Here is a 12396-nt window from a genome sequence, read left to right on the forward strand (position 1 = left end):
AGACTCATTGTGACAGCTGCTCTGAAAGGCTTCAGAATAAATATCCAATTCAGAGATAAATTCAAACGCTAATGTTCCAGGTGAGTGAAGAACAGACAGTCTGATAAGAGAGTGACAGATCTACTTCCACTTTTTAACAGCATTTGTGTTCAGAAAGGCAGAAAATAAATGGATGAAAAAGTATTTCAGAGGAATTTATAATGTTTGGTGTGATGTTTTGAACTATAATTATAATGGTTTTGTAAACAGACAAATCATAACAAATTAATAAAATAAGCATGATTCTCATAACATCAAAAATATTCAGGCATCTCTATGGTTAATTTGAACATAAGGAAGTAGAGTTAAGAAGTTTTTCTCAACATTATGTTAAAAAAATACATCATTAATATTTCAAAGTTTGTTATCTCACATAAAGCTGGAAATTTATGCTATTATGAGACTTAGAAAAGGAAATTATTCAGAAAAGAAAGTGTTTCCTAGTGGTTACATGAAGAACTACTTTAACATCAAAACATGCATGTCTATAAACACAGATTTGTAACATAATTTTATTTATTTAATTTTATATTATTTTATCAATCAATATAATGTATCAATCATCTATATTTAACTTTTTAAATTTTTAAAGTTTCAAATGCATCAGTTGAATTCAATTTCTCTTCTTTTGTATTCACGAGTGGGATAATACCATCTTTATTCTCATTCTCCTAGATCTTCATATATAGTTAAATACTATTACTAAGTTCCTCTTGAATCAACTTCTCTGTGGTAAACAATGATCATTTTCTAAGTCTCACTGGTTCTTTTCTGAGACCATATCTACTTAAAGTCAACTTAACTTTTCTCATTAAAATATTGATCTAAAATATTTTACTTTAGATCACGATAAGAAGAAATTTCAAGTATTCAGATTAGCCACAAATAAGGGTTTTTTTTTTCATCATAGTCGCTATTAAACCCTGAGAATAGTTGAAAAATTAATATAGTTGTGAATTCTTATTTTACAGTACCAAAATTTAGAGTGCAGAAATAGATCTATTTAAATATGTAAATCTCTGCTCCTATAGGAAGTTTAGCTATTGTTTCACAGATGTGTCTGGAAATACAACAAGGATAAAATAACATTCAAACATTTCATGCAATATAGTAGTCAAAAGGAAAAACTGATTCATATTTTAAAAACTCATAGATTTAACTCAAATGTGCACAGTTCATTTTCAAGTAAGAAAGCAGCATATATCTACCAGATCATTAAGTTATAGACAAAAGCCTATAATACACACACACAAAAGCATAAAGTAGTTGTTATGTATGCCAAAGAGAATAGTAGGGTAATTACTTGTAAGGTCTTTTTAAATGCCAAAGAGTTTTGTGATTAATGACTTAGATTACTTCTTTGTGAGTGTCTATAGCAACAATCAATTAAATGAGAAATCAGTCACCATAATCATCTTGGATTATGACCTTAACCTATAGGGAACATTTAAATAGTTAAACTAACACTCCAAATACTTTCAAAATCAAAGTGGATTTCCATGTCAGGGCAGACTGAGATCACACTCCATAAATATATTTCTCCTTAATTTTTTGTTGTTGTATAAACAGTACATGCTCATTAAAGAAAAATAAGTAAAGGCAGATAAGGAAGGGGGGAAAACAGAATTCCAGTATGCCCAGTAACAGGAGATAATCTTCTGACTATCCTATTACAAGTTACCTTTTCAAAAAGACAATTTGAAAATATGTATCAAAGTTACTCAATTTGTCCATACTTTTTGACTCAGCAGTTCCTCTTCTAGGAATGTATCCTAAGAAAATAACCAGTCAAATGCTCATATCTATTTTATGCTAGTTTACACAATTTGAAGAACTCTCCCACATTTTCCATGAAACTATTTTACAATCCAATTGCCCAAGTTAAATTTCTGATTAGGTACTTATCGAAGTCTACTTGTTCTTGATGCAATGTAAGGTCACATGTCTAGTAAATGACAAGGTATTTTGATCCATATTCTTTCTTCTTATACAAACAGTATATCACCCCAAATACTTGCAGTTGACCTTTTTCTCCACTTACTCTCCGCTATTTAAAAGATAAAAGTTAGCTACATCTACCACAAGAATTTCCGAGAATGGATTGAATTAACGCATATAAATAAGTGTAACAGTGGTAGGTAAAGGAACTGACCCGACTTAATTTATAAGGCACATTTTAGGGAAAAACAAGAAAGAAAACTACTTTGCTGTTCTTTTCCTGACTGAGACAAATGCTTCATATGCCAAAATAATGCTTGGAGAAGTAAATGATGGATTTAGTTCTGGACACAAAGAGCAACTAATCAGACGATAGGAAAGTGGTATTATAAAAACTTTTCCAGTTAGGCAGAAAAGCACTAAAACAAAGGCCTTGCATCAGAAAGCTTCTATCTAGACGCAAAGAAGAAGAGGTCCTGTGTTCATGACTAAGCTTGCAAAATAATTTGTTTAAAACCATTCATTTTTTCTGTCTGTAAAATCACAATTCTTTAAGAAGTGACTGGCATCAGGATGTGAAGCCGAAGGAGACAGAGTTCAACCATTTGCAACATATGATATGTGCCACTGTCTTAGAAACTAGAAACTTAAGCAAGTATGAAAATTTGAAACAAACCAGAAGAGCCAAAATTTAAATCAGAGGTGAAAATACTTGAAAACATTAAAAATTCTTGTCTGAAACAATTCTCTTCCCCTTCCTATCATTCAAGGCAGCTCTATTAGAACAGCTTCGAAAACAACACTGAAATATATATCTGAATGTGATTAGAAGGGGAAATGTTAGATTGCATATATGGTACCAAAATAATTTTTTTTAAAGAATCCACGGAACTATGCTACACAGTGAACCAGTTAAACCATGGACTGTAGTTGTGTAGGCCATGGTTTATAAGTACTATATAGTTTATACAGTACAATTATAAAAATGTTCTTTCATGAAATGTAACAAATATTCCACATCAATGCCAGGTGTTAATAATAGAATGGCACCAGCAATCCTGTCTTTTGTGCATGATTGTTTTGTAAACCCACAACTTGTCTAATAAAGAAAAAAAAAATCTATCAAAGTAAATCAATAGTCAGGTACATCAATTGAAATAGTTGAAGAGTTCTCAACTTTGTTTTAATATATATGATATTTAGTTAATAATGCTATATATGTATGTCATTAGAACAATTGATTAGCATAAGTGTATAGAGAAAACACTGTTTTTATTCAAGGAGTCAAGGAACTTGAGTGAAAATATCACAGGCTGTGAAGTTCTCCCATCTTTCTTATAGCGCTGCAAAATGCAGATAGTATCTACAGTGGTACAAAGAGGCTCATTGAAGATGAGGAAAGGCTCACAGGTGTCTTGTCTTATCAGGACCTAATAACTACCTAGCAGAATGACAGAGAATGCAAAAATAGTCAAACAGGGCCCACACTCCCCTCAGTTGTAGAAAGGGTGGGCATGTCAGGGACTGCTCTCCAAAGAGGAATGCCTACAGTTGTCCCCATCAGAGAAAGGAGCCTACTCTTTTATTCTTGCCCAAACAGAATATTGCAGAACAAGTAGTCTATTCATTCCTACTTATAATAAAAAGCTAGCAGTATTCATAAAATTTTTTTCATGATATTTTCCTCCACTGAAGTGTTGGTTGTCTGGCCTAGTTGATTCATACCCTCTTGATCACAAGATTCCTGCTTCACAAGGTTTCTTCCACATCTTTACTTCCCCAAGACAAAAATGAATTTAACACCTTTCTGAATAGAGCTTAATTGCACAGAAAGAATGTTGAATCTTTTAGAATGCTGATTAGAGCCAGTAATAATTTGACAAGTCTCATTTAAATCCTTTAGAATTTTTCTGTCAGTGTTGGAATAGTGTTGAGTTTTTGCACACTTGCCAAAAATGTGAATTTTCCCCCCGATGGATTTAAAGAAGGCTTCATGAGGAAATTTCCCATATGTGAATTGTATATTCTGATTGACATACTATGTCGAGGCCTTTAATGAAGTTAGTGGGCAACAGAAATCCCTTTGAATACACAGAGGATAGATTGGTAATAAGGGAGCTTCTCATTTAGCCAGAATAAAATAGAGGTAACACGTCTCACTCTTTTTTTTCCTCCCTCTTTCACCTTGTCCTTTCTATCTGTCTTTACCTTTTATATCTGATAACCACATTTCTTGTAACTTAGGGGGAAAAAGAAGAAATTTTCTCTTTCAAAGATGTTGATCCTGACTTAAATAGTAGACATTAGTTCACCAAGGCACTAATGGCCAGTAGAGTTAAATCCAAGTATGATATATATATTTCGAATAAAAATTGCACAGCTCCCTGATGAGCCTTACATACTACTTTGTTCAGGAAACCTGAAGTTTGTAGAGGCTACCTGACTGGCCCAAGATTAAACAATGAGTATACGCTGTGGTTAATGTGGAAACTATATATTTATCAGAAGACCTTTTAATCTCCTTGTCCACTCCCTCATAATTAAATTTCCCAGGGAATAAAATACATGGAATTAGTACCAACCCATTATCTCTTTTATAAATCCTTGTTTTGTTCTCTGCGGTTTTCAGAAGGTGGAGAACAAAATCTGGGGGTAGAAAACATAAGCTGGCACTATGAATATTTAAAAATAAATATGCATGACTAAAAGTAAAGTTCTGAAGCTTGAATTTGAGGCTTTAGAATCAGCCTCATCAATATCATGTGGCTGTCATCATTTCAGCTCTGACTCTTTAAAAAGGCAGTGAAGTCTAATCTCAAAAATCATCAGTGTGATAGACAAAGTTTAAGGACCAAGAACTAAAATAAAAGAACTTAATTATAATCAGGTTATAAAGAATGTGCCATCTGACTTTAGCACCCTTATAATAACCAACTGGAAGAACAAAAGCATTCAATAACTCTTGAACTTCCTGCCCTGTAGAACTTTCCATTATCAACTACACACACAATTCAATAGCAAGTGTGCATATTGGCTGCTAAATAAGATATACATAGTAGAGAAGATTGCCTATTCTCTAAGGGATTGATCCTTTAAGTATTTTTCCTGGGCTTTGAAATTCTGACTGTGGACCAATTTGTAACTAAATATTCAGTTAAAATTGGTGGCATTTTATTAGACAATTGGTAGGCACTAGGCTTTATATAATAAATGCATAGAAGTCGTGGGAAGAAACAAGAGATCTCATTTTTTCATTACCAAAATTTTTCTTTCTTCTAGGGCCAGAACAGATGTTATCTGTGCCTTGATTACTCTTACCTCCCCAAGGACAAGTTCTTCTCATGGTTACCAGGACTCCTCTCCAGTCTCCTGCCTTAACAGAATCAATTGCTCTCACCCCTATACTCACCATACACAGGCTCTCAACATCTGCTGCTTAGACTATTGCAATAGTCTCTTAAAAAGTGGTTTGTTGGCCAATCTTGAACCCTTCCCATCAATGCTCCACAGTGCTGTCAGAATGCTTTTCCTAAAACACGAATCCAGTTATGTTCTTTTCTAGGGTAAAACAATTCAATATGTCCCTCTTGTCTATAGGAATGGTTACAAACTTTAGGTATTTGTGTCCCAATGTTTGTAAATAGAGCCTTTGAAAATGCTATTTTTAAAAATTTATCCAAGTTAAAACCCTATGTGAATATTTGAAGTGTTTTATTCCTCCTTAAATTTGGATGGATTCTGTCAAATACCTGTGTACATTCATAGCAGTGTTTTACATATGTTTATATAATGTGATAGCAGAAAAAGGTTTTCAACCACAATTTGCTATGCTGTCCCAGATATTTTATAATTATGATGCATTTATTATATAATATGAATAATTTCTCAATTAGTATAGATTGGAGATAGTATGAAAAATAAAGCCTTTGTCACCTGTAGATTCAAGCAGTTCCCTCACCAGTTCAGTCGATAGAGATTCTTTCCAGGAAACATTATTGACATGAACACCCTCTTTCTCTTCCTATTTCAGTCTCCACAAGGTTGAAACATACAGCATGCAGCAGTATGCCGTATCTCAATCTGTCTAATGTTGAAGTCAAGCTCATATATTTATTGTGTCCAATGGTGGAAAAAGTGACAGGGATTTGACTAGACATTTAAAGAGTCCAAACATGGTAGTTTGGGAAAAAATAAAGTCACAAGGAAAAATCTAGATGAAATAGTTAGTTCCTAAATTATAGATGCTTGTTTGTAACTGCCAATAGCTTTTATAAATCCTTACTTTGCTTTCATATTCCTGCATAATTTCAAGAACTTGCCCGCATCAGTTTTCCAAGAATTTTTCTACCACACATACACACATTTTTTAAGCAATATGTTTTTGCAAACAGTTCCAAAACACTTCATGCTACCTATTCTATAAGCTCTGTAAAGTCCCAGCCCTTTGTCTTTTTATGTGTTCCAAAATTATGTGAAAGATTCACTTGGAAAAACATGATGAAATTCTAGGCACTGAGTTCTATTTCCCTTCTATTCAACATCAGGCAACCAACAACTTTCCCACCCAATGGCTGCTCAAAAGACCATATGGATTCAAGCCTCAGATGCCATCCCTAATGGTCCAGGACACAGGCCTTGCTAGATTCTTAAACCTTTTATGCAATGAAAGAGGGTGCCTCTAAAATACTTTAACCAGCCGCGTACCTTAAGTATGTCTAATTTAACCAATGAGAGACTATTTCTAACCCAGTAGGTGTAGATTCATGGACCTTTTGGGGAAAATTAGACTACTCTGGTTATCATGTTGGCTTTATACTCTATTTCTCACATTTCCTTTCTATACAATTGCAATAAATAGAGTATGTTTTTGTCCTGCTGTGTAAACTCAGAAGCAAAATTGTGATTCAAGTGGAACTTTAGAATAAACGCAGCCTCATAGGTGCTGCAAAGAAGCACTAGAAATAAAAAATTACACAGGCAGGAAGAATTTTGCAACATGCAGGGCTCATTTCACATAAACATATATTTAAGGGTCTAGTCAAATCCCTGTCACTTTTTCCACCATTGGACACAATAAATATATGAGCTTGACTTCAACATTAGACAGATTCAGATATGGAATACTGCTGTATGAATAAATACCAAAGCAGGGTATTTGTGTAGTAGATAATAATAATAGTTATCATTATTAGAAACCATGTCTTATTCATTTCCATGGAATCCTGCAATAGAAGGTGTATCTTATTAATAGATATTTAAGATTTTCATAAAAAGTAATAATTTTCTGGAATATTTAATACCAGTCTTACATCTAGATCCTCATATTGGGGTAACCTAATTAAAAAGTGACAGAGGATAATACTTAATAGACCTCCGATTATATTTAAATCAAAACATTTATCTTTGACTTGAAAGATATTATACTTATCTTTGACTTGAAAGAAATTATACTAATTTTCCTTCCATAAGAACCAGATACTCAATTCTTTGTTGACGGGCTAATACAACTCAAACACACTTTAATATCTAAATAAGTGAATTTGCCAAACAAAACTGATGATGAGAAACTTCACTGTGGCAGTTATCAAGCTACAGCTCTTAACTCCAATCCCATTCTTCCTTACTTTTTCTCTGGTGCTTGGAGTTAGGATCTGCAAACCATGTTTCTTTGCCAGCTGGCTTTCTGTTAGGTTCCGTCAACTAAGGGCCTAGAGGGGTAGTGGGAGGGAGGGAAGAAGCAACTAGATTCTTTTTATTTGATTGCTGTTTATGACAGTGTCACTCCATTCCAGTCATCTGCCTTCATTCCAGCAGCAGTGATTGGTTTCAGCTTCTAGCTTTTTCTATATTTCCAGTAACCATCTCATTACTTCCCTCACAGGTACCAGAACCAGGAAGAAGAATGCTCTCCTCAGATACCTGAAGCCCAAAAATGTGGGACCCTTCTCCTGGGCTTCTGAGTTATCAGCACCAGCCATCCAGGAGACCCTTCCTCCTAGGCCTGAGTTCCACCATAACAGGCTCTCCTTGAGCTCCTAAGTTACCAGCACAAGCTGGGGGAGTACCCTCTCCTCAGAAGTGTGAGTATCAACTCTACAGGGATCCTCCTTTAAGTTTCTGAATTCTGATATCTGCAATTTATTTCCTTCATTGCTCAAATCTTAAGGATGATAGCTGTTTCCCGCAATTAGTCATCTTTGTGTTACCTTACAGCACACTTTTAAAGTCCTCCAATATAATTTAATCAATGTCTATAGTAAATCCTCTATTAAAAAATCTACCATTGTTCCTGCTTTCTTGACTAAAACTTCACCGATGCACTCATGATTTACATGAAAGATGGTTAAAACTATTCTGAAGTAACGAAAGTAAAATTGTAAATATTTTTCAAAATATTTATCTCAGGAACAAAAAAGAACAGTTTGAATAAACAAAGTAAAACTTATTAAAGGGTTTTGGATTATTAGTTTTGTTTCATACCTAAAATCAATAATAATGAACTAATTAATTAATAATTAACTAATTAAATGAACAACAGTATCTCTTGTATGTGTTTCCAGTGTTATTATTTTAAGTTCTTGCAAAAAAATAAACTTTAGTCTCTAAGTGACTGATTTAAATTTTTGAACTAGGGAAATGTGAACAAAAAGTAAAGTTTTATTCATTTAGAATTCCAAATGGAAATTCTGATTAAACTTGTTGTAGATTCATAGAATTCTATTTTATTATTGCTGCACTGAAGTTGTAAAGTAAGAATCATACTATCTGGTATAGCAAAGTTAATGGAAAAGAATATTTTGAATGTAAACATGCTTTTCCCAAATCATGGATTAAAAGACTCATGATAGTGTCTTGCTTTTGTTTTGTTCAAACAAACAAAACTGCACAAAGAATAAGAACTCACTACCTCCCATGGGAAGAAAGAAAAGGGATGTTTCTTGAGTACTAACTTGCATCAGCATTATGCTTGTTGCTTCCTATATAGTGTATCATTTAATCTCCACAGTAAACTTGAGTTAAGAATGATTATCCCCTTTATCCATTTTCGTTGGAACAGGAGGGAACTGAATCTTTACTGTGTCCTAAGTCCAGGATTTGAACCCAACTCTTCTGCCTCCAGTTCCAATGCTTTTTCTATTAATACATCCTTAGCCTAGTTGGTGCTTAATACATAATCATAACATGAAAGAATGAGTCAGATATCTGCTTCCCAACATGATTTGCTTTTGTATTATGTATTTTTTTCATAATGTACCAATTAATCACACTTTATTTATCCAAGGGACTATCCCCTCCCTCATATTCTTCTGCTACCTCTCCCCCTCCAGGTTCTCCTATTTTTTAATTTCTCAAATGTTTGCATGTAAAATAACCTGTGAAAGTTCAAGAGTTGTTTTTCTGCTAATGGCATAGTTATGTTTTCATTGTAACAGGTGAGCATATAGTATTTGCCTGATATATATACATATATATATAATGTATTTGTGGTGGCTTGGAGCTAGGTACTTCAGAAAAATATGTTTTTAAACTTAATCCATTCCTGTGAATGTGAAACCACTGTAAATAAGATTTCTTTAAGATGTTACTTCAGTTAAGGTATGGCCCAAATGAATCAAGGCCATTGGGTGTGGCCCAAATGAAGTCAGATAGAAAAAGCCAGAAGAAGCTTCTGGAAGCTGGAAGTCAATAATACCGAGAAGCCAGGAAAGGCTGGCATGTGCGATGCCATGTGACAAAAAACCAAGGACTGTATTGCTGGCAGTAGCCCCAGAATGCCACAGACTTCCGAGAGAAAGTATCTCCTTGTTGACAACTTGATTTTGGAGTTCTCCTAGCCTCAAAACTGAGAGACAATAAATTTTTCTTGTTTAGGAAAACCTAGTGCATGGTATTTATATTTAGCAGCCAGAAAACTAAAACAATTTTTGGTACCAGAAAATGGGATGCTGTTATTACAAATACCTAAAATGTAGAAAGGGCTTTGGAATTGGATAATGGGTAGAAGTTGGAAGAATTATGGAGTGCTTGATTTTAAAATAATCTAGATTGCAAAGGTATGTCCTTGTTTTAAAGCGGCAGAGAACTTGGTGAAATTGAGTTCTGATGTTGAATGGAGGGCAGAACTTGAGAGTGATGAACCTGGATATTTACTAAGGAGATTTGCAAGCTAAGTGTGGAAGGTGCAGCCTGCTTTCTCCTTGCAGCTTATAGTAAAATGTGAGAAAAAACGAGTAAACTGAGAATTGAACTCTTAAGCACAAAAAAACAGAAATTGATTGTTTGGAAAATTCTCAGCCTATCCAGGTAGTGTGCTCTGAGACTAGGGCCAGGAGTGATTCTATCAGAGACCCCCTTGAGCTTTTGGGAAGTGAGTCCCCAGAGGACAGACAGGGCTCTATGTAGGGGTTTAACTGAACATGGATCTATTCAACCATTTCAGTGGAAGTCAGGATTGGAAATGCCATCATGCAGGAAAGATCTGGGCAAAATTTGATTGTCTGATGATTTGGACCCTGGTGAACTGCACACAAAGCTGACAAGTTTTTAGCAAAATTTGTGTGAGCAGAACCACTGCCATTATGGACTGAAAGGGATGGAAAAGGGAGAGTTTCCATCTCTACTTCAGCCAGCCAGCTTCTCCTGGGGAATGCATCAAAAACTTTCATCGGAGTTTCCAGCTTGTAGCCAGTCCTTTGAAATTCAAACTTGCTCATCCCTACAGTCTGGTGTACCAATTCCTATAAGAAATCTCATAATATTTAAGTATATAAAACATGTATCCTTTCCATTCTCTTTCCCTAGAGAGCCCTAATACAATATTTTACAGTCAACTCAGCAGCCAGTAGAAATTCATAACAACCATAATTTTGATCATTTATGTTAACTTATAACATGGCCAATTTCACCATAGATCAATTTGATTTTTAAACTAGCACATTGTCTACATTAAAGTACACAATTTTAATTAACAATACGAATTAACCAATTTGTTTTTCTACATTTTGCTTAATACCAGTTGTGGAGAAAAGTTTTAACTCATACCCTTTTCAGAAACAGTCATACATATTAATATGTAGATCTTAAGTTTCTTTGAACTCAGTTTGTTACTTAATAAAGCCATTACTTGAAAACAGCATTCTAATATTTAAAGATCATTTATGCATCAGTTACCTCACACATTAAATCTTTGTTGTACTTTAAAACAACAATTTATTCTTTATTATTTATAAAATGTTGGAATTTTGGAGATAGAAGTTTTAATAATAATGCATTGTTTTTATCTTGACTCAACATTTTAACTTTCAGAGCTAGCAAGATGTTGAAAACCTCAAAATAGCAAGTGGAGATTTGACATGCACTAACACCCAGTGTTTACTTTGAAATTCCCACGGGGCAGAGTGCCAGACAGTTTCTATCCAGGGATTAAGCTTAATTCAGAGGAAGAAGCAGGGAAAGCATTGAATTCATAATGCTAGATTAAAACTAGATTTTAAGTGATCAAAATGATAAAACGTAACTTCCAGCAACTTTATCAATAAGCACAGAATGCTGTCAAGGAAAAAGAAAACAATTTCAGGTGATTAAAGAAGGATTTTTTTTTCCCCTCAAAATAATGAATTCGGGTAAGACTAGTCAGGTATCCTCTTTCACCCTGACTCAAGACCTTCATGAAGGTGTCATCATCCAGCACTAGGAAGTATCTCCTCCCCCATCTCCAAACACCCTCTTCCTCAAGCCTCATCTCCAGTTGAACTCGGCCCTCCAGTAGAGTATTATGCTCTTAGAATTAGGACCAGTCCAGAACCCATATTTCAACCAACCTTAACAATTTACATAGTACCAGAAAGCATCGTGTTACTTTAGGTGAACTGCACATGTTTAGAAAGCTAAACTGTTACTACTGCTGCTATGTCTTCACTAATATCAGCAACCGTAGGCATCAGCAGTTTAGGACAGGGAACACAAGAGGCACTAAACTTTGCAAATATTCCATTGTTTATTAAAAAATAGAGGCTAACCTTTATTAACCTTTATTAACCTGGTGAGGGCTAACCCAGCAAGCATGGAATCAACCTGAGTTGTTTTCCTTGAGATAAGCTATACCTGCATAGCACTGACCCTAGTCGAGGCATGAAACGTACTGATTTTAATAGTGTTCCTTTGTAACCACAGGTCTAGGGTGAGTTTCAGAGAGGTTTGTACCAGCTTGTCAGAACTGTTTGTTAATAACTGCAAGATCAGTGATTTGCCTCTAGTACTAGTGTGACTACTGGAGGGCTCGCCACTGGGGTGGTTATTTAATAAGAATATTGTCTACATGACCAGCAGGGTATAAAAAGCCCCAGTCTAGGCTCTGTTTTATGCTCCCTCATTTAGAGGCATTCTGTGTACCTGTAGGTGATTCTTAATCCAAGAGAG

This window comes from Choloepus didactylus, chromosome 3 (assembly GCF_015220235.1).
Source record: "Choloepus didactylus isolate mChoDid1 chromosome 3, mChoDid1.pri, whole genome shotgun sequence".
NCBI classification, from domain to species: Eukaryota; Metazoa; Chordata; class Mammalia; order Pilosa; family Megalonychidae; genus Choloepus; species Choloepus didactylus.